Raw genomic sequence first — 23,232 nt, 5'->3', positions numbered from 1 at the left:
TGGCACGCAAGGACACACCTTTAAGCACATCTGTGTCTCTAGAGGTGCAGACAGATGCATTCCAGGACTTACCAACACTACCCAGAACACTACCCGACACTACTTCCCCATACTTCCAGCAGAGATAGAATTTGGAGATAGAAATATTGTTTGAAACTACAGGATAGCTAAGCATGCTTTATTGGGAAAAAAAAAAAAATCAAACCAAAACAACAACAAAAAAACCCATGAGGCATTTTAGACACCAAAACGGAATCTCTCCTTTTGAGATGGCAGTTCTCATCACAAAGATCCAACCCCAGATGACAGACTGCTAGGAATTTTTAAATCTGATATAATCTAAACATAACAGTTTGTTTTTGTTATGATATGGTTTAAAAAAATCTACTCAGAAGGAGATATTTGAAGCCAACTTTCAGCTGGCAAATTTTTCTTTTTTAATTGCCAAGTTATTATTATCCTGTAATCCCTAAAGATACTAAAAGCCTTTATGATGGAAGCACAGTTTTAACTACAGAAAAATAATATCCTGATATTTGAGCACACTCAGTTTTTTTGGTTGACATCAGATGTTCAATAAATTATAATTCCCGATTTCCTAAAGTTGCATATCTTCCTTTATCAGAAAAATACTTGTCTCCAAACACAAAACAAAAAGCTCCTGTGTCAGCTGGTCTTCACCACTACAGCCACCTGATCCAGGAGACAAACCATGACTTTTCGGGTTTTAGATGATAAATCAACTTTCATTAAAAAGAACTCCCTTCATTTAGAGCAGCACGCCTATTGCCATAGATTGCTTTCTTTCATGGTGATGATAGCAGAGATGAGAATTGGGGGCAAAAAAAGAGAAGGAATAATTGCAAGCCCATTAGATAACCTGAACATAATACACTGAAGATCAATTTAATGAGCATTAGGAAAAATAAACTGAGTAACAAGATCACCTCATGTTCTCTTTCTCTCAAAATAAAAACTTACCTATGACTACTAAAGCCTTTTCCCTCATTCCATCTCATGAGCTGAAATAATGACACTTTTTGAGGACAAACATTGTCCCTGTACTCAAGACCTAAGAGCTTTTATCTTCTTTGGTCTTACTTACCTTGCATGGAGGGAATTAGGACATCAACTTCAGGGCCAAAGTCCTCTCGGACAACTGAGAGAAGACAACAGGTTCCTCAGCCAGGTGGCACCTGGGCAGCCTGAATGTCTACCTCACACAGCTCCATGCAGTCGTCCACCCAGACACTGAGCTGCCCAGAAGGAAAACATTTATCTTGGATTACATATGAGGGAACACATTACATGTGCAGCAGCCAGCCCTCATGGGCTGCACATGATTTATTGGGCCTGTGTACAAAAAAATTTAGGATTTGTGTGCATCCCAATTCCCACTATGTTTCACTCAGACACTTTTGAAAATATCAGGCTTATAGGTTTTGGCCTCTACATCCACACCTGCAAGTGCATGGAAAACTCACTTCCCAGAAGAACCAAACATTTCTACTCATTTTCTTTGAGGATCTAGATTTTTCAGACTAGCAGAAAAGATCTCATGCTCTAAAGCTGTCTTACAATCTAAACCATACAAACTGTAGTTGACACCACAAGTCCAGTGAACTAGGAGACAAGTCACCTTACAATATATCAAAAAAGAATAGAAATTTTTGTTTTGACAAGTAACACTGACACAAATATCTCCTGCAGCATCAATTACAGCGAGAAGATGATGTTGGAAGCTGGGAGGAAGGCACATTATCCATGAGGCACCGTGCCAGCACACTAGTTTTCCTCCACAGTGAGTGCTAAGAAGTTTGGGGCCCATCTGCCCCTGACAGAGGTTCAAAGTAAAGTCCTTACATATCAGTACACCACACAGAGCTGGCACAGAACTGCACAAAGGGAGCTTGCTACTCTCAGAAGGAAGCTGAGGGTCTGAGCTGTACTTCTGCTCCAATTAGCCGCTCCATGAACTTCTGTCACGGGAGAAGGTTTTCTGAAAAAAAAAATACATGCTCTGACTAAGTAAATTGTGAAGAGTTAATCTGTAATTCCACAGCTCCCAAGGGACTCAAGGGCCAATCTCTCTGGTGTTTCATCTACAGTAATTTAATAACTTATATTGTAAGACCTATGGCATACAATGAAGATACCAGGACAAATCTTGAGTATATTATTCACCCTAGTGCCACTGATTGAAGGGCACTACTAGGCAAATTTAAGCAAAGGAGACCTAGCAGTCCCACTACCAGATCAAGTGATTAGTAGAACAGGCTGTTTTCACTGCTGGGATCAACAGCTCCACAGCTAACAGGTTCAGGTCAGCCTGGCAAAAAGAGGCAACACCAAGGATGTTCCTCCATTTACATCCCAATTCACTACAAAATTTAAATCCCTACTCTCACAGACATGCAATATAAGATAAGCCTCACAGATTCCCACATTTCTGCTATTCTAAACATTGTGTCCTCTGCTCCATTTGGAGCTAATTTTTTTAATTTTTCTTCCAGTATCTCCTTCCTTTGATTGCCTGGAACTGAGTTGGTCATTACTATTTCAAGTAATGTTACCACAGCTCTGCAGCATCTCAGAGCTCTCAACAGCAAAGCACTCTTTTAATGCAGAGTGCACTCAATAGTAAGATTAATAAAAACTACAAAGCATATTTAGAGGGCCATCTTGTATCAGCTTAGCAAGAGGACCAGAATGGAGAGCAAACAGTGCTGTGAGTCCAGTCCCAAGCCTCTTCTACGAATCAAAGTGAACAGCCACTAGAGAGTCTCCACTTCTAAGCCACACTGTGCACTGCCAAATACTTTAAAAATCTCTGTTCTCTTTTAAAGAACTCAAAACTATCTTTACATCACTTACACATCTGTTGTAGTTAATTGTCTACACATAGAATCTCTTCATAAAAAGTATCTTCTTTAGATTTGGTTACATAAATAAAACATTATACTGGGCTGATCAACATATAGTTGTAAAGCAAATGGTTTATGTAGGCTGCTGACAAGCATCCCTCACCACATAAGGCGTAAATATGAGTGTGACAATTAATTTGTCTCCAACCACTACAAGAAATAAGGTTTTATCAAGGATGAAAAAAGTCATATAATTGCTAAAAACTTTTGAGATTTGTCTCTGTGGAAAATGAGGGATGTTCACACTAATTTACAAGTTTTCCACCCATATAGCATCAAATATAAGGCAAAAAGTATTTAGTTTACAGGTGAAAGGATGCAACTCCAATGCTTTGATGCAGAATACCTGAGCTCTCTTTTCACAACAACTGTATGAGTAATTCAGCTGGAAATCGTGAGAAAGTGATGAATGACTCAAAGAGTTCTCCAACTGGTTTTCTATGCATATGCTCCAGTTGATAAAATACAACTTACATAACTAGGACAAGGCAATTGAGCAATAAAGACAGCACAGGAAATGCCATTTCTGCCATTAACCAAAATACTCGCAGCATTTACATTCTCAGAGAACCATTGGCAAAGTCTGTTTCTTTTTTTCTTTCTTTCTTGAGAAGTGTTTATAAAAATCAGTAACACCTCCCTTTTTTTCTCCACCCACATGGACTTGGCAGCATATCCCAGTATTTGGTTATGTCAGCTTCAAAAAACCTGCATTGCATTGCTTCAAGGCCTCAAGAAAACCAAAACATCAAATTACACACCGATTTAAGATGTGCCCTTTTCTCCTCTATGTGCCCAGAACTCAAAGAGAGACTTGGTTCCCCCTTCTAAATCTAGCCCAAATTCAGCTGCTGATTGGAGCTGGCTTATGGGATTAATGTCCATGCTAAGAACCAGTGAACATTTATCAATCAGAAAGTCTGTACAGGTACCTGGAGAGTGCACGGTGTTGTCACAAGTGCATCTGGGAGGAGTGTTAGGGCTTTAGGAGCTGCACCAAAATAATACTCTTGAGATGAAAACCATAAAGGAAATAACAAAATCACCCAGCCATCCTTGGAGGACAGAGGGACCATGAAGTGCTGTTTCTCCTAAAAGGCAGCAGTCCTCTGTCTGCCCACACTAGCTAGGGAGGCTGGGCAGAGGAGGGGGCTGCCTATTCCACAAGCATTCACTGGCAAATATTGGTCTAACCAAGGAGACACATACAACCACCTACCTCAGACGTAGCACAGGAGTCCAGGACCACAGAACACAGGCAAAATGCTCAGTTCAAGCTTGCCTTTCCTCTCCAGATCCCTTGGCATCAACACAGTTCTCCCTGCATATCTAGAAGCCAGTTTTAGAGCAGACTGAAACCTGCATTGTTTATGATACACCTACAACTCTGAAATTTGTACCCACAGAGTCTCTCCTAACACATGCTGTTCCAAGCAAAGGATCAGTTTTGCCCCAAAGGCTTGACAGCTTCAAGAAGAGTGCCACAGCAAGGTATGCATTGTTTGAAGAGCAGGAAAGGGAATAACCACACTTCAGGTTCTAATCCTGCAAGTCTACAAGCACAGAATCCTTGTTATCCCCAATGAACAGGCTGGCATTGATGTCATAAGACACCTGTTTTTTGCTAAAGGAGAAGGACCTCAGTCACAACTGGAAAAAAATATCCAAAACTAGATTTTTGTCTTTGACTGAAAAATGCCAAAATGAAACTTAGATACAGCAACTAAAAATTATCTCATGTCCAACAACTCATTATTCAGGGGCAGATTTCACTTATACCTAAAGAATAAATCCTGACTGGCGGTGCTTAAGCAGGTGACCTTCCGTTGACACATCAAGATTTATAAATCATGCTACTTGTTTAACTGCAAAAAAACTCTCATAAAAAGATTTCCAGAGATTACAGTCCAGGCTTAACTGTTGAACTATCAAGCCTGTAGAACACCACATAAAGAAGGAGTGACCAGAAATGTCAGTTACCTTTGAAACACTGCAGTTTTCACTGCAGCGAAACTAATCTTTCTCTGCTGCTTCAGTGAGTACAGAACAAAACCCATTCATGCTGGTATGTGAATATGCAAGCAGATGAATGTTTACCTGCATGCATATTCACATACCTCTTTTATTAGATAAATTTGCCAGCTTATATTCGTGGTCTAAACAGGTAGGAAGTCTCCCTCATCCTTCCCAAAAGTCACTATACAAGTTACATGTGATAATGTACAAGTGACACCGAAGGATCTGCACTTTCTCCCTTTAAAATAAAGGTCTAAAGCTGGCAGGTTTTGTTCTATGTTGTCCTTGCTCTGCAAGGAATCCCTTCATAAAGCCCAATACAACAGTAATTATACCATAATTTTTAGCAAGGTCTCTATGCTGCTCACTTGTAGGACAATCTAGAAAATTATGAAAAAAATCACTAACAATCTCATCCACGTTACTACTGTCCCTCCCACAAGCTTTGTAGAGAATAAATGAAAGCAACAGGCTTGCTATAAAATGGATGCTGTATTAACTTTACCAACCAAATATAAAGTAGACTTTAATTCTTCTGAGGATTCTAGGTAAAGAATTTCTCAGTAGGAGACAACAGCTCCCCACAATACTTAATCTGCCTTCAGATGCTCTTTCAATGGAAGATGATAATTAATAATACATACTTGTTTTCAGTGAATCAAAAGGCTCTAGATTACACATCATCTCTTCTCTATCCTGTATTCCTGCTCTCCCACTGAATTCACAGTGAAATAGCAGACACCCAGTCCGACATCCAGGGCCCTTGGTAAAGTCCTGCATGACATTTAAGAAGAGTAAAGCTGGCAGTCAAGAACCTGAGCCTCACAACAGAGCTGACATCAGCCTCTCCTGCAACAGATGCAGAACACAGAACCTTCTCCTCCACAGAACAAGACACAAGACCTATTTATCCCATCTAAGGTTCTCACAGTTATGATTCATACAACGAAGCAACTGAGGGAAAAGGACCAAGGGGCATTCTTATCAATATATAATGGAGAAGTCATCTCAGCATGGCAAGAGAGGTAAAACAGGAATCTAATAAGATAATTTAATAGCTCTTTTCTTGTCAATTGATCATGAAGACTGTTATAATATGAATATTCATATTTCAAAACACAGGTACAGGTTTTTCTACCATTCTTTACATTTTTCAATACAACACTATGTTATTCTTATTGTGTAGGTCATTGCTGCCATAGGAAATCTTCCCATTTATAGCTTTTCTGTACCTCCAGGAGCTATTACCCTGGCATGACAATGCAGTATGCAGAAAGGTGTAGTGATTCATGCACATCAGTACAAAACTGAATGACGTAGCATTGACTGCAGGTAAAACATATTTCACTTGAAAACTGTCCAGGTGACAGCTCTCATGCCTTGGCAGTCGTGTCCCTACTGTTGACACTGTTTCTGTTTAACACAATCCAAGTATTAGACTCCAGCAGTATTTGTATATTGAGTTCCATGCAGTTCAATGGAGTCATGTGCACTGGATGTGCACATATAGACAAGCACATGCAAAAATAGTTTTATCAGTAAGGATGGACAGTGAAAAGTTTGCTGGAAATCAATACAAGGATCAATGCTGATCAGTATGAAACATCCTTGGGGAACTCCAAAGCAATGCAAATCAGTTCTGTAAGAAAAATTTAATATCCTTAGCTCTTTGGGGGGAAAAAGACTTCCTGAAGAACTTTTCTAAGCAACAGATGGCATGATGAAGCAGGAATAATTCTCTAGTAAAGGACTGAGTTGATTTAAACCTTTCACAGAAATGTAGTAATTCTCTACAAAATTGTCACATTCAGGATTGGGCACTTGTAAAAAATCATCTTTATCTTATTCTCTTCCCCAAACAGGAAAAAAAAATTAAAGCCCTGAGTCATGACTCAAGAGTCACAAAACTTAAAAGTCACAGGACTTACAATAGACCATTATATGACTCCAGGAAACTGCAGAAAATCTAAGCTATTTGCTTAGAATAAGTGACAGCATTAGCCCAGCTAGGCATTTTCCAGTATCTCAAATGACATTTTATAAAGATGCATCTCTCCATCTGACTAATAGCATGATTTCACCAGTTGTCACCATAAAAAAATCTACATGGCAAAACCAAAATTGAACAACAGCTTTTTCAGGATGGGAAAAGGAAAACAAACATCTGCTCTGCTTTCTGCCTCCCTAGTTAAAAGATTAAGCTAGACAATGTGAAAAAGCACTGTTTTAAAGCACTCCTATAATGTTATTTATGTCTCTGAGCCATCAAAGTAAACAAACAACAATGTACAGGACCATGATTAAATCACACAGAAGACTGAGACATTAATTTTGAAGAAAACTTAGATATTGCTGAGGTAGACTTCCCTTTGCTAACTAGCTATTGTTGAGGTAAACTTTCCTTTGTTAACAGAAGCTGGATTTAAGGAACTGATAAATCAGGAGACCTGTCAATCAGTAGACTCCAAGAACACAATGTGATCATAAATCAGATAGTCTTGAGAAAACAGGATCCAGGTGTCACCAACACTGAAAGGTTTAAAAGGCAAATCGAGGAAGACGCATCTTACTTCATCATTTGAGACCCCACCCATAAGAAGGACCACCGACGCATTTCAAAGAACAAACTACACATGCTTAATTGCTTTTTGCCTAATTACCATATGAAGGAATGGGGTGGACCAGAGTTATGAATATGCATTTGTGTTTTTGGGTATTCAACACTTTTGTACATAAAAAGACCCTGTGAGGATCTGTAAATTGTGGTGTGTATTTGGGAGCTATCCCGCACACTGCCCGGCGTCGTAATAAACATACACTTTCTAACTTCAAACTGTTAGAGTCTTTGTCCGGTCATAGTTGGATATTGGTATTAGATCAATATCCATATTTTTTTAAAATAAATCAAGACCACTATTTTAAGAGGCCTTTTTTCTAGATTGAAAAATTATGTCGGCCTTAGCCATAAAATTCAAGACTATTTATAATCCCTTGAGACCATGAATGTCTGTACACATCTCAGTAAGTACTTAATGACATTCCCTAGCAAAAGTAATGTTGTAAACAATAATTACTACTATTAATTGGTTATAAGTTTGAAGTCTTGAAAACTATTTGTCGTTTAACATCTCCTACACCACACACACCACAACTCTTCTGGGGAAAAAAGAAAGAAAAAGAAGCCTGAAGTTGTCAGACACAAGCAGGGAGCCCTAAGAACCTTTACAGAGAAATTTACGGACCTTTATAACATTCTCAACAGCTGATTTAGTGTGAAAACAGGTGCCAAAACCCCAAGAATAACAAACTGGACAGTCACTCAGCTTCCAGCTGGGAATCAGTCCCAGCCTGCCTCCCCAGGCTCATTCCAACCAAAACTCTCTCTACTGCTTCATACATGCTCAGGCCTCCAGCAAGTTCCACACAGTGTTAGAACAACTCCCTGACAAAAAAATGAGGTTATTGTGCCTGTGCTACCACTTCAAACGCTTATGCAAATTATGCTTCTTTTAAGGACTAACCCAAGCCCAGCAGAGATAAAGATTCCTAGCTAAGGCAAGCTACCTTGCAATTCAATTCAGAGAGACTTTTAAGGCTTTGGGAGACCCACAAAGGCAAGACATCCCAGGACTTCTCCATTCCAGCTCTGCAAAATGCCACACAAAATACGGAATGACCCATACCAGAACCTTCTGCTCATTTTAAAACCAATGCACTACTGGAGCAGTAATTATGTACATTTAGAAGTACAAGTCTTCATCGGTTTCCACATCGCTAGCAGCAGGACTCCTGGGGAAAAAAGAACTTGTGCTCTGGTTTTGGTCCCAACTGAGGAGAGCACCCACACAATCTGCTAATTGCCAATCATCTCCTCCCACATTCACTGCTCAAACACTGAAAAAACCTGCACAATCTCAAAACTAAAGCTGCCTGCATCACATTGTCCAAAGGACATACCCTAATTATGCTTAATTTAGGATTTACATTTTTATTTCAACTTCAAGACAGCTGGGCTCTTCTCAAGGGAAAACCAAGAGCAGCACAGTAAATCCTTCAGGCACGCTGCCCCTGCTTTTCTTTCCAAGCTGTTGCCATGGGGTTTTCACTGGTTGAAGACACCATCAACACACAGACAGAGAGTATTTTTGCCTCTCTGCATAGCAAATTATTAGTGTAAGGACTGCCTAATCTGGGGCAGTAGCTTCCAAGACCTGCAAAGATTTATTTTTCCTCTCCTGAAGGTAAATGCCATATAGCCTTTCAGATTCAGAGAGACAGGAAAACGAAAAGACTTACTGAACAACTTGATCCACCCTTTCAGGACAGTTGTTCCACATTTATGTGGCTGCCCCATACCAGGTGGTAGAGCACCACTGGTTTGTTTTTAATAAAATACAAACACCTCAGTTGCATAATGGAAGTTAAGATTATCTTTACCATGGATCTCATGGTAAAGATAGAACCAACCCCACAAGATGTAGACTTAAAAACTGAAGCAATACATAAAACACGGATTTTAGGTGAGTTCCTCAGAACTCACTGCATTAAATTCACAATAAGTTTTGTTATCAATGCTAACAAGTAATTAAATCAGTGTTCCAATTTCAAGTGTTTCAAGTTGTGCTTACAGTGTGCTTACAAACATTTTAACATGAATCCGACAAAGAGATACACTCTCCGAAAAGAAGAATATACAGGATAAAAGCCAGGCAGCTCTCATTATTGCATTGACACCAAGAGAAGAGGAATGTAATGACACAACCTACTCAAGCTTCCTGAAGATGCTCCAAAGGGTTTATAAGGAAGGCACTCTGCCCTTCCTTATACATATACATGACCCCCGGACAAGTTTCTTCAGCATGTGTTATTATTCTCCCAGAGTAGCTAAAGACCTTTCAAGGCAGGACAGTGAGCAGGTAAGCACTACACGGTGGTATCCATCAGTCCTGGATTCAGGAGATCTGAGCCACTTATTCACAGAGCACCTCCCTCAAGAAAGGGCATCTCCCAGTGCAGCTGTGAGGCAGCCAAAACGCACCCACGCTCCTCAGTAGTGCCAGACCCCTTTTTACCTCCTGGAGTAAGCAGATGAGTCTTGAGGATGTAGGAGGGAGAGCAGTTTCCTCTTCCTCACTTCTGTGCAACCACACGGGATCAGCCTGAATTCCTGACCCCCACACGCCACCCAACTGCTGCCAACTGGTCAACAACACAAAAAATGTTATGTACTGTTCTGCCCAGATCTCTATTTCCCTACTAATATTCTAAAATTTCACCTGAAAAGTTAACATCTTAAGCCTGCCTTTTTGGATTGCAGGCACTTTGATAGGTAAACCCAAAACAAAATTAAATGTAGGTAAAACATAAGTGTAAGATACTGAGTCAGGCTTATAGAAATCGCAGAGCAAACAACAGAGTTCCATTCTGTAGTAAATGTAATGGATAAATCGTGTATCAAAGATTTGGTCCATTAAAAAGCTACTCCAGGGCATCTCCGAGATTCCAGGACCTGTGGTACAAGCCGTGAAACCACAACATTTGCAACAGAAATGAACACGGCCGGACTGGAGATGGCCCATTCATCAGGGACGGACCTCCACAACTGCTCGACATCTGATATCAATCTTGGTTGGGGGATCTGGAGGATGACCAAATCAGCACCCCAAAACGAGATCCGGGAAGACTATCAACGTCTTTTCATTCTTACGGGAACCCCTTTCAAGACCTCGCTTGGAAATGAAAAGAGATACATGAATATTTGGACTTTCAATGGACTTAGCCTCAGGATAAATAAATTGTATAAAAACATTACACCAGGACTAGGATGTGTGGTCGAGGTTGGATGGTACCATTGTTACTGTCACTCTGCCCACCCAGCATTGAGCGATGTTGTCCAATTTTATTGTGGCTTTTAATTGTGGTTTTTTTTTTTTTTTTAATTTGCTAAATAAATTCTGTTATTTTGAATTAGCTTCTTATCATTTATAACAATTCTACTAACAGTCCAAGTAACCCTAATCTGTTGCACACATGAATATTCAGAGGGAAGTACCTAGGCCAACTGCTCTGAGGAAATACAATAATGTCAGCTGCACACTACAGCCATTGCTCACAGCTCTGCCAGCTCTAGCCCACCTGCCACCACCCTGGGTGGCTTTGTGCCCTCTGACTGCAGTGGGCTACTTTGTCTGTCACCTAGAAAATCCCACCCTAGTATTTGAGCCCTAGAATTTCAAGTAGCCCTAATTCAGCTTTCAGCTCAGTTCTTTGCCCTCTAAAAAATAACTCCTGTTTAATTGCAACTGGTCACAAATTTCTAATTCTTATGACCCAACCCCCTAAATCTATTACCCAAAGACAAGCCAAAGTAATCCTTAATGAAGGTGTGGGTACAATGCAACATGCTAAGGGCCATCTGGTTGCCAGGTGTTTCCTGGCTTAGCTTTTCTTCACAATAGCTTTCCTGGCTTAGCTTTTCTTCTCCTCCTCCCCTAATTCCAAGGAAGGCAATTTCTACCTCAGGAAAGTTCCTCATTAAAGACACAGACAAGGGCTTTATTGCAAGCAAGTCAGCTGCAGCAGGAAGCCTAGAAGGGATGTTTATTATCACACCTATCTCCCTATGACTATCACCAAAAGACTGTGCCAGGACTATTTCTGACTGTTAATGGGAACTGCAACATTTTCACTGTGACCCTATGCTTTGTATCCTTCACCAAAAAAAAAAAAAAAAAAATTAAATTCCAAGGTAAGAGAGGTTTTATAATAGTACCATTTATACAGAAACAGGTGTTTTAAAATGTACTAAGCACGACTGACAACCAGGGTAATTGATTTCTTTCAGGGAACAACAAAACCTATCAGTGCAGTTCGATCCTATGAACTCATTTTCAAATGGAGCATTTAACTTCTTAAAACCCCTGCCTTTAAGACATTTAAAAGCCTTCCATCTTCCAGACACAGATTCCTGCCCCTCCCCTTCACCAGTGCTCTGGAACAATTTAGGACTGGTAGAAAATAAGTAATTTTTGTACAGCACTAGCATTGCCCCAGCTCAACTTACTGATCCAGCTTCCCACAGGGTCAGGCAAGGACCAGGCATCATAGAGGCAAACAGGCACAAGACCCCCACAGAACCAGCTGGGGATAAGCCCTGGCTGCCACGAGACCACATCCCAGACTACTCAATAGGACAGCTTCTCTGGTTCCTGTTAAGATTTAGTTTGCACAAGGCACCTCACATTTCAGGCTTGTGACAACTAATTGCAGGGACTCGGACTGGTGGGGATACTGAGCCATTTATGTGAGAAATGTTCTGGCCAAACCAGAAAACTTTTACTTGTTTCTTGCAGCAGTCAGTTCTCAGGAATGTTTCAGGACTGATTCTATATGAGTAAAAGGGTCACAACATAAAAAAATTGTGTCAGTATTCTGAAACATGACAGGGAAAACTCATCTTTACAGCAAGGACAAAAGCCCCATGACTCCTTCCAGTGTATGGAAAAGGGGTCTATGCTGGGGAACTCTACCGAGCTGGGATGGCTCCTGCTGTGTTGGGAATTAGCAGGTTATAAAATGGAAAGAGCTGCTGCTCAGAGACATATAGGGCAAAAATGCCTACTCTGCCCAGCAGCCAGGAATCTGCTTTGCTAGTCTTGGGCACCCAAGTACCCCGAAGAGCCACTGGACAAGCAGTGCTCAGCACTGTCTGTAGGCAGCCTATGCCTCACTGCCTACGTGGATATGGCAGGCCCTGATCCATTTATTGGTGGATACAGAGACAAAGCTAAAATCTGCCCAGAAAATTTCAACATGAATCACTTCTAAGCCAGGAAGAGCATCTCAGTTCTGCTGTGGATCATGACCTAAGCAAACAGGACAACATAAAACCAAGAGCACACCTGTGATGGAGCAGCAGCTCTCACCATCACCCCAGAGCCCCATCAAGCTCATGTGCACTGTTCACCCCACAGTTGTCCTGCCCACATCCCAAAACTCCTCAGAAAACTAGCAACATCTCATTTCAAAACAAAATCCAGCAGAAGAATATCACATGTTCTTTTTCCATGGTTTCATCTATACAGCACGTTTCATAGTTATGTGAAGCTCTGCCCAGAGCTACGTTTCAATACAAATGAGTGATTCAACTGAAAGGTAACAAACTGAAAGAGATAAATGCAGACAGACCTACATTAAAAGGGGAAATTGCCAGAACCAGTGCCAGTTGTGAAGGATTTTCAAAGTTCAGCTACCAAGTGAATTCATCATAGAAAGGGAAATATTAACAAGTGACTAGAGCTATAGTACATTTATTTCTTGAGGCACACTTGCTGCTCTATTTTTTTTTTTTCTTTCTGTATATTTTAGTACCTTTTAACATGCAAGCTTCTGCTAGAAATTATTTTCACAAGCTTGAAAACATTCTTCAGAGAGCTACTCATCTGCTTAGTGACACAGGACATCGGGCCAGGGCTTATTTATTAATCTGGGAGGATTACACTTCAATCTAGATCAGCCTTTGCCTGCAGGTAAGAGCAGTAGGGCAGATAAATCCACCAGATTTTCCAATTGCAAGGGCATGAAAGGAACAGAATCCTCAAGAAAACTGTTCATGCTTGGATGGGGAAACAGAGGTGAATATAAGGAAAAAGTCGCTTCTTTTTTATCTGTTGTTCAACAGGTGCTGGAACAGGCAAATTCTATTCCTACTGACCTGTCAGCTCTGAACTTACCTCTAATAGCTGAAACAAGTCTTCATAGCTGGTTTTTCAAGTGAAAATATAGCACATTTCTCTGATCTCTTTTTTCCTGCCTTTTTAATGTGGCCACAGACCACTTTCTCAATGAAGGAAAGCTCATGTTCTCACCTACCTTCCCTTTCCCTTAGGCAAGCAAGAAAAAGGCACCAAAACACTGCTACAGAAAACACAAGCAAACAGTACAAGTAAAATACTCATTCTCTTGCCCATCCCAGGATACAAACAAATAATTTACTCCGCTACACACTGGAATAAGCAGTGTCATTAAGACTGATCTTATAGTAACTTAAAATGCAGAAGAAAATTCCATCCTGTTCAGAAAAAGTTCACAGCTTCTATCAGTCTATAAGACAAACTGGAAACAAAAATAACTCAAATCTTCCAAGTAACTGAAACTCCAGTACTTAAATTCAGTACTTAAATTCATGGGTTTGGCAGAGCAGTAAGGGCAAATCACCCAGTGCCAACCACAGAGTTATTTTATTTCAGAGTAAACGCCCCATAATGCCAATCTGTAATACAGAGTCTGCAAGGAAGTCTTTCTGACCCTGGCAGTAAACATGACTTCATGTCCTGAAGTATGGAATACACTCATTTTGCCCAACATTTTTTTCCAAGTATTTATTCCCTCCTCCTGCCTTCCACAGGTGGTAAAAGAATTTCAGTCCTAAAATACTTAGTTTGAAGAGTAAAGAAGTACTTTAAGTATTTCTTGCACATTCACCAAGTTGCTCTGTTCCATCACTGGAATAAACTGAAGAACCATGACACCACTCAAAAAAAGGAGTATCTGTCTTAAAACAGCCAGCAGCATTTTTATCTGCTGGCTCAGAGAGTACACACTTTCCACCCAATAAATATTGTCATTGTCAGCATCTTTTAAAAAATAAATTAATTCCAGTCAAGGACTACTCTCTCATAAATAGCAGTGTACAAGTCCATTTGTGCCAAAAAAACAAAAAGTAGACTCAACTTCATAAAAACACTTCAAAGCATTGCATAAGGCATTGTTTCAGCAGATACTCTGAAGGTCACAAAGCCTGAGCTTGCAATACAGGGTTCAAGGAGTGCTTAATCCAGATGAATCAAAGGACAGAAGTCCTAATAATTACAGCAGCTCAGTGCACATCAGGCAACACTGGCAGCACTTTCACAAGTCAGCACCCACCCAAAGGTCAGCCTGTGAAGAGACTCATGGTCTGCAGGGGTGGCTGGTAGGAAACCTGACTGTGCCTATGCTAACTGCATGGGCCTATTCATTATCACAGGGGATGATGCAGGTCAGCGCTGGCATCCTGGTGCCAGCACTACCAGCTAAATAAGCACACATTGAAGTATCAATATCATAAAGATGGTAAAATGAGAAATGTGTTTCTGATTTCCAAGTGCCTGTAGTTATCAATTAAAGCTTTGCAACAAATTATTAATTCCATTTACTGCTAAGGGCAATGCTGCAAGCATACAGTGGACCAGAACATGTGAAGGAAAAAAAAAAAAAGGCTAAGTGAATTCAGCTTTTTTTGCTCAGACAAGAGTACTAGAGGTCATTCTAAGTGCATACAGTTGGACTTCTTTTTCTCAAATGCATTCCACAAAAAATGTTCTTAACTATTCATATTCAAAGTTCTACATTGAGAAGAATTTTAAATACTGCATTCTAAATACTACTAGTGTTTTAAGCAATATTGCTAATGTTTTATGCACTAGTAGCACACCATTAAAAATTATCTAAACCAAGACTGTATTATCTATAAACCACTTCTGCTAATTTTGGCAAACTGCAGAGTATATAAAACCATATATATTAATTTGCAATAATACAAAATGCCTTTTATTAAAAGTTTAAACATAGATTTATTATATGCTTTAACAGACAGCACTGAGTAGTAAGAAATGCCTAGAGTCAATATTCTGCTCTATTTTATTCAGATGCACAACCAACTCTTTACAGCCTGAAAAGCTTAACTTTGTTGAACAACATGGAATGAAAGCTTATTTACCACACTCTATCCTTTCCTCTTCAGAATGAATCAGGTTTAATATTAAGCATTCCACACAGACACAGGGGTTTGTTTGCCTTTTTTTTTTTTTTCTTTTTTTTTTAATTACTCTTTTTGGAAGTTAGGGTTGGGGTTTTTTGGTTTGTTGGGTTTTTTTTGGGGGGGGGGGGTGTTTGTTGTTTTTTGGGGGGGTTTTTTGTTGTTGTTGTTGTTGGGTTTTTTGTGGGGGTTTTTTGTTGTTGTCGTTTTTTGTTTTGGTTTTTTGGGGTTTTTTTTTTGCTCAGGGAATTTTGTGCCTAAGAGATAACAACTGGTCCTTTAAGAGGCCAAAGCAGTGGCCGAGGAGGCAAGGGTGCAGCTGGCTACTCTTACCTGGGCGTGTTTTCTCTCGGAAAGGGCAAAGACACCTGGAGATTTTGGCTAGGGGCCAAGGGCGGGGCTCAGCACTCTGGGATCGGAGGGGAACGAGCAAGTTGCTGCCGCCATTGGGAGAATTCGCCGCCATCCACACTCTAGCCCCTATACTGCTTCTTTACCGCGGGGGAGCCTTGTAAGAGCAGCCAGCGAACTGGGACCTTAGTGACACCCAATGGCACCATCTACTCGGGTTCCTCAGAGGAAGAACCGGGAGCCCAAACCCCTCTCCCTTCCCGGAGATTCCTGCTAGGGCTGTGGAGTTTCTGCTGTGCTTTGTCTGCCGCTGTGGGTGAGCCCGCGCTGCCCTCCTCGCCCGTGCCCCATTCCCCCGCCGCCATCACGGGCCCCCTCAGGGCCGGCGGCACAGCGCCCCCTGGCGGCGCGGGGCCATCAGCGCACCGCCCGCAGCCGGCAGCGCCCCCGGCGGCCGGGAGCGGAACTGCAGCGCAGGGCGAGAGCGGCCCGAGGGCTGTGCTCTGCGCTGGCACTGTCACACACACCGGACAGAACTGGTGTTCCTGCCCACGGCCCTGCCTGAAAGCCCTTCATTCCAGTTAGAACAATCTGGGGGAAGGGGGTGACACTTTCTATTCCATTCCAAGGGAGGTTCCAGCCTTTCTTGGCAGATACCCATCTTCAAATCAAGACAACTCTCTCGCTAATTTGTGAGACTTCCCTTTACTACTTCAAGAACTATACATATATACATATTTTATCTCCCTAAAACAACGGAAATACACAGCTTCCTTACACCTGATTATATGTGGTTGATCATTTTCCTGGAAGAGATTTTCTTTATCAACTCCATCATGGCACATCCTTCCAGACACACTTAGCCACAACCCTAAATACCTCAGTCTGCTCTGGACTCCTGGTAACACAGACACTGATTCCAGGTCTGTTCTGAGCATGCTGACAGCCTGTGAAGACTGACCGTCGGCCCAAACACTGCCCTAACTGAATCAGCACAACCAAGAACTCTGATACAAATCTGGAGAAGCTGACACTATTTCAGAAATATCCCTTCTATTCTTGTGGCTACCCTCCCTGCACTACATATTTTGTAATATGGGTAGCAGGAGAGCACTGAAGGAGGACAGGGTATCAAAGCAGCTTAGGGCCATCATATCTCCTTCATCTCTGATGCTCTCCCACCCCAAGCTACAGGTAGACAAGAAGGATGCGATATGAATGACCAAGCATCCAGACCACTCCTTGGGCAAGGTTTGCTCTCCTCCTTTGCAAATCATCCAGCTCCACCCCTGCGCATGTTTTTTTTTCTCAGCCTCTTTGAACAATGTTCTAATTGCTGATGGAAATAAAAGCTAGTATTAGTTGCGGCACACTCAAGGGAAGCAGACCAATGCCTACACACATGACTAGAGTCTTGCTGCAAGCAGGCAGGGCAGCCTGCCTGCCCGGCACACCCTGTAACAAACAGCCTGCAAGAGGAGCAGCCCAACACCTGAAAGCACAGCAGCCAGGGATGTGTCAGCGGGAGTCTTCTGTCAGCAGAAACCTACACAGGAACATACAGCTGCTGGCCGTCAAGCCACAGTCACAGTAGCTCAAACAAAAGGAGATGCTTTGCTGTCTGAGCGATACCACAGGTCAGAAGAGGAAGGGATGCCTGGGCACACCTTAGACATCACAGGGAAGACGCTGCAAGAATTGCGCTGAGAGACTGTGAGGTCTCTTTGTCCAACAATCAGCCAGGGGACAGTAAGAGCATGCTAACATTAGCAAGTGTAGGCAGTAGGCTCTGGCACAGCACACCGCCTTGGGTCTGGCCAAAGTCCCCAGGAGGGGATCAGGTCCTTCTGCTCAGACCTGACGGTCACAGAAGGAACGCTGTGGGAAACACAGTAACTTGGCACAAGCAGACCTGATCAGCTAAAAAGAAGCTGACCAGACCTCCAGATAGCAAGAATTTCAAATCCACGCTTCAACCCTCCTTAAAGTCCAAGGGTTTTGAACGCACACTTTCAGCCCATTTCACAGCAGACGCAGAAAAAATGCTTTCTTCACAGTGCCTCAGACTCTGAGCCTTCCCAGACGTAAAGGTGTCCTCACACTAATGTCTGGCACCTTGCAATGGCACTTGCTGCACAAGCTATTCAGATACCTTCTACACAAAGTGAGGAGAACAAAAAGAGAGAAACTTAATTGTACCTCAAACTCAGCTGAAGTTCCTCCAGGCAGAGCCTGTTTGAGACTCATAGGGAAGGAGACCAATCCATCTTTGCCAGCAGATACATGATTCTGGCCCAGCAGTGAAGCACAAAAACCGCTTTTGAATGTCTACAGCACTTTCTGCTGTCCAACTCTGGATCAAATTTGGATCAATGCAGGAGTTTTCAAAAGCACATCTCAGACTGTGTTCAGAACCTCCTAACTTTGTTCATCCAAGATCAGAACCTCAGGAAAAGTGGGAAGTCTTGTACAGCCAGGCAGCTGTTCTAAAAGATAATCTATGTTCCTAAAGACAGAACTGACAGTTCCTAGTTCTAAACCACAAACCAGCCCCTATCATTCTGTCTAGAAAACTAAGTGAAAACATAAGGTTAATTGAATCAATAGGCCCAATAATTAAATGCTGCCAAGTTGGCTGACATGATTGGACTACCGGGTTTGGTTTGTTTGGGGCATTTTGTGTAGTTTATCCAGAGGTTGCATATACTTTAAATATGGCTAATTTTGCAAACAGATATTAAAATTTAGTTTAAAACTCTCACAGGGAATAAAATTGTAAGTTTTACAGAAAGAAAACTTACTTCATGGACTCAAGTCACTGGAAACTACTGCAATCTCAGAGCTACCAGAAGTACTAAAAGAAAGAAATCTTCCTACTTATTGCCAAGGGCTTGACAAAAGACAAGAAATATCCCTCAGCTCCTCATACCCATGAGTGCCAAGTCTAAATGAAGGAGCAAAATTTGCTAGAGGACCTTAGTTCTCCCTACAAATCTAAAACTTAAGAACTGTCAGGTGTAAACTGATTATTTCCCTGATGGCATAAAGTACCCCAGATTTTCAATAATCAGAAAACAGAGCTGCAAATGGCATTGTCTCTTTCCAGATGGTGCAAGTCAGGTACAGATTCAATGAACTCATCTCAGTATTCAGATTTTCACCACTTAGCACTGCTGGTTGTAATTACCCTATTGTCTCCATTATACTGTATGGAACACATACATATATTATCTGGAAGCATCATGTGCTAAAATAAATAAATAGTTTCTGTGGTGTCATATATAGTCTCATTACATCACAGAAAGTTAGAGAAACATGTACTTTAAAAATGCTAAAAGAGAAACAGTGTACCATAACACCGGTCAAGGCTATCAGCCAGCACTAACCTGTCTCACAGACTGTAGAAAACAAAGGGAATTCACCAAGCCACACCTTTTCACCGTAATGCCTTTCAAACCGGCACCCTAACAAAGATACAGAATAATGAGTACAAACACTAACAATCTGAAGCTGATGTCTGTTTTCCCTTTTCACCACCTCCCCAATCAAGACAAAAGAACAAAGATCAGTTTCATCTGTGAGACTGCAGTAGGGAAAACCAGCAGTGAGTGTAAAACCGTAAGGATTAGCTCATCTTTTCTCCTTAATACAACAGCAAACAATTAGTGTTAAAGTAAAATGGGTCAATCAAGACCTCAAATCCTCTTAACAGCTAGTACAGTAACTCATGTGGCCACAACAATCCAAATTAACCCCACGGATACATCGGTTCTTTCCTCCAATACCTAGAAAGCAATTACAAATGTCACACTGAATGTCCACCTAAAACATCCTCGTACAGTTTAGTAGCATAACCTGTGATTAAACCTTTCCATGAAATAAAAGCTTTTTTCCTTTACTGAGGCAGGCAGCTTAAACCGCTTCTGTTTTCCAGCACCAATCCTCTAAATCAGCTCCAGCGCATGGAAACGAGCCTCATGCTGTTTTTCTTATTAACTGAGATGCAGCACAGAACCATTACTAATAAGCACACCTGTACATAAAGCAGAAGGATGGAAGGAAAAGCACCAGCCCTAAATATGTCAAGATCCACCCATACTCTGCATTAGCGTGTGCACGTGTATTTGGGAAGAGATAAGCCATGTAATGGTATCAGAGAACACTGCACATTTCCCATGCTTTCTCTGGAAATACTTGGTATCTCTAATATCACCAAGGGGTTTACAACACCGCGCCCGCATACCGTGAATTTATCCTCTTTCTCTTTTCAGAAGAAACGTTCCCTTTTCTGTAGGAGCACGTTTAACTTTTAAGCATGCTTACAGCTGACTTTCAAGCACAATGAAGCATGTCTTTGAACTAAGCAGAGATGGACCAAAACAAGAATCCTTAAGTCTTAAGAAACAATTCTACATATCAGTACTTGCATACTTTTATTTCTTCATCAAGTGCACACATGGACTTCATGATAGCACAAAACCAAAAATATCTAGATCATCAGATAACTCAGTTTAGAAAGGACCTTATGAAGCACCCAGTCTCAGGATCCCTATTACACCTTTCCAAATTTCTGGTCATTATTTGTGTGCATGTTAGTGCATCACTCCCTAATTCCTTCCTAGTTTAGGCTTTAGTTAAGCTTCAAGCGTCCTGCAGCCGAAAATGCCTCTTCTGAACCCAAATAAAGCCAAGGGGTGGAATTTTTAATTTTTTTTTCTTTGACTGTGAGCCAGAAGTTTTACCAGATTAGTTCTCAGCACAGCACAGCCACTGCCTGCACGGTAAGCAAAAGATCTGTAAGGAACTCAGGCTTTAGGCACCAGTAGAGCTTTTATTTTCCTTTCTTAGGCTTATTATCATTTGTCCCACCATGGCAGATCAGGTTTCAGAGCCTTCATATGCTGCAGATGTGTTACAAGCTCTACCACTACCTTGTGCCTTTGTAGAGACATTAGTAATCAAAAGGTGACTTCTGGAAAGCCACCGTCATAAACTCCTCACAACCTAAATTCTTTTTGACTTCTTCCAATCCCATTAAGGAAACAAACCTGTCTCCATATGCATGACGTGCCACACTGGGAGGAAAGAGCCCAGCAGAATCTGCAATGAGCCTCACTCTTGTTTCTGTGGTTAGGTATTTATAGCAATTTCCACAGACAGTTATTAAGTGAGCACAGTGCCAGAGCTCGAGGGGCGAGAGCCCACTCTGGTGTCAGGACACATAGCAAATGTTTCCTCTGTGAATGTAGGTATATGGTTTAGCAAAGGGCAACTTGTACAGAAAGGAGCAAGACACAGACTGAAAGAAAAGGTATGCTTCTAGAAAAAACATCTAGCAACCAGGGAATTCTTAACCCACAGACTGCAGCAATTCATTTAGCGACTGTTGTGATCAGATCGCTCCTGCCTAGGAACAGCACCTCAGGGGTCATTAAATTACAACTCTTTATTATCCAAACATATTAAGAACACAGCTAAGTGGGTATGATATAATATACCATAACAATTATATCAGACCTCTAAATCAAGGCTGCAAATGCTGCTTTATGTAACAAACTGCATTATAAGCACAATGACCTACCCTCCAGTGTTGCTGTGCCCTCCACAGAAGAACAGCAACTTTTAATTCTTGGGCTGACATCCCTTTGGCTTCTCTCAAACACCCACAGGAAAGGTACAATATGGGTGCAACAAACTGCAAAGTTCCATTAACCAAATCCTGTCCCTTGATGAGATAAGAAAAGATTAGAAGAGATAGAATTCATGGCACCATGCTCCACTGCTGAGATCACCCCCCTCTTCCCAGAGCCCTGTGCCAGGGCTCACCTTCATCTTTAATTACCATGCAGAGTGGCCTCACTAAGCCATTGGGGTTACTTCCAGTCTGTTAGTTTAGCTCACCTGTAAATGCCTGAGCTCCAGGAAACTAGTACCACATGAAGACTGAGGTCTTGCCCACTGCTGTGTGCACCATCAGTGTCTTGCAAATGAAAGACACAGTGAGGAATTTGGTGGTTCCCAGTCCTAGCTGCTACACAAGTGAGTCTGGGCTCCGTTACACACAGCACGCTTTCAGAACCTCGGCTGAAGAAATGAACAACCATCCACAAACTCAACTGGACTGCCTCTGCCCTGACTGCAGAGAGTTTGCAGCACACTCAGGGAAAATGCCCAGCCTTTCACTGTCCAGAAACTTCTTAGTGATCCATGATGTAATGCAGGGGCAACTTCACTATGCTGTGCCCTTTCAGCACATTCTCTTCCCAGGCAAGGGCTGAGACGCTGTGATAACACCACCCAGTCAGGAGAGAAGAGAAAGAAGCTATAGCAAATAAATACATTCTGCAGCTGAGCCTCTTCTTTGGTCTACCAGCTGTAAGATCTGTAGTCTAGACCTCTCTGCTAGTCTAAAGCAGCACAGGTGAAAAGAAGCAGGTTCTTTCATGGAGAGAAAACAAAGGTTTGTGGAGAAAATGGGAAGAAACAGAACCGAAAGAATATGCGATTTGATCTCACATGGAAGAACCCTTCTGAAAACAAAAGAGACAGGTTTTCTGAACAAGCAGCATGAATGCTGGACAGCAAGTGATTTTTTGAGGAAGGATGGAGACGATTTATTTACCACAGATACATGACAAATGACAAAAATGATGCTAGAGACCTAGAATTAGTAGGACTTACAACATTTGTGTGCATACAACCCATTACACTGCATGGCTCTATGTTAATGCTCACTTACAAGCAAAAACCTACACCTCTGTCTCAGGAAGAATCCTACATGAAAATCCACCAAAAACACAAGAGACTATTTTTTATTTGGACGAAAACTGAAAGTTCTGCTTAACCCATGGAAATTAACCATGTCGGTATCTTCCATACGGAGAGCAATTCTCCCGGTATGCGGCACACCCCTTTTTCTCTCCCGAAGGTGTTCCGTAAAGCAGATCTTATCCAAAGGGCAGGTCGCAGTGTCTGGAACGTGTGCAGGGCAGATGGAGGCGAGCGGGGTTTATTTGGTGGGTCGGTTGCAGCACCACGGCAGCGCAGCGCAGCGCACGCTACGGCTCCTACCTGCAGCCATCCGAGCCGGGCACATTTTACATCATTTTCTCTTACATAAAAAGGTATTGTTCGCCGCCGGGC

At 41.8% G+C, this 23,232-nt stretch overlaps 1 protein-coding gene across 21 annotated transcripts in view; it reads right to left on the bottom strand.

The window, feature by feature from the left end:
- The window catches only part of MAP2 (microtubule associated protein 2), a 232,492-nt gene that overhangs the window by 208,563 nt on the left and 697 nt on the right, over positions 1-23,232 (bottom strand). The gene's annotated exons all lie outside the window — the stretch shown is intronic.

This window comes from Sylvia atricapilla, chromosome 7 (genome assembly GCF_009819655.1).
Source record: "Sylvia atricapilla isolate bSylAtr1 chromosome 7, bSylAtr1.pri, whole genome shotgun sequence".
Taxonomy (NCBI): Eukaryota; Metazoa; Chordata; class Aves; order Passeriformes; family Sylviidae; genus Sylvia; species Sylvia atricapilla.
This window is presented reverse-complemented; position numbering and strand designations above follow the sequence as displayed.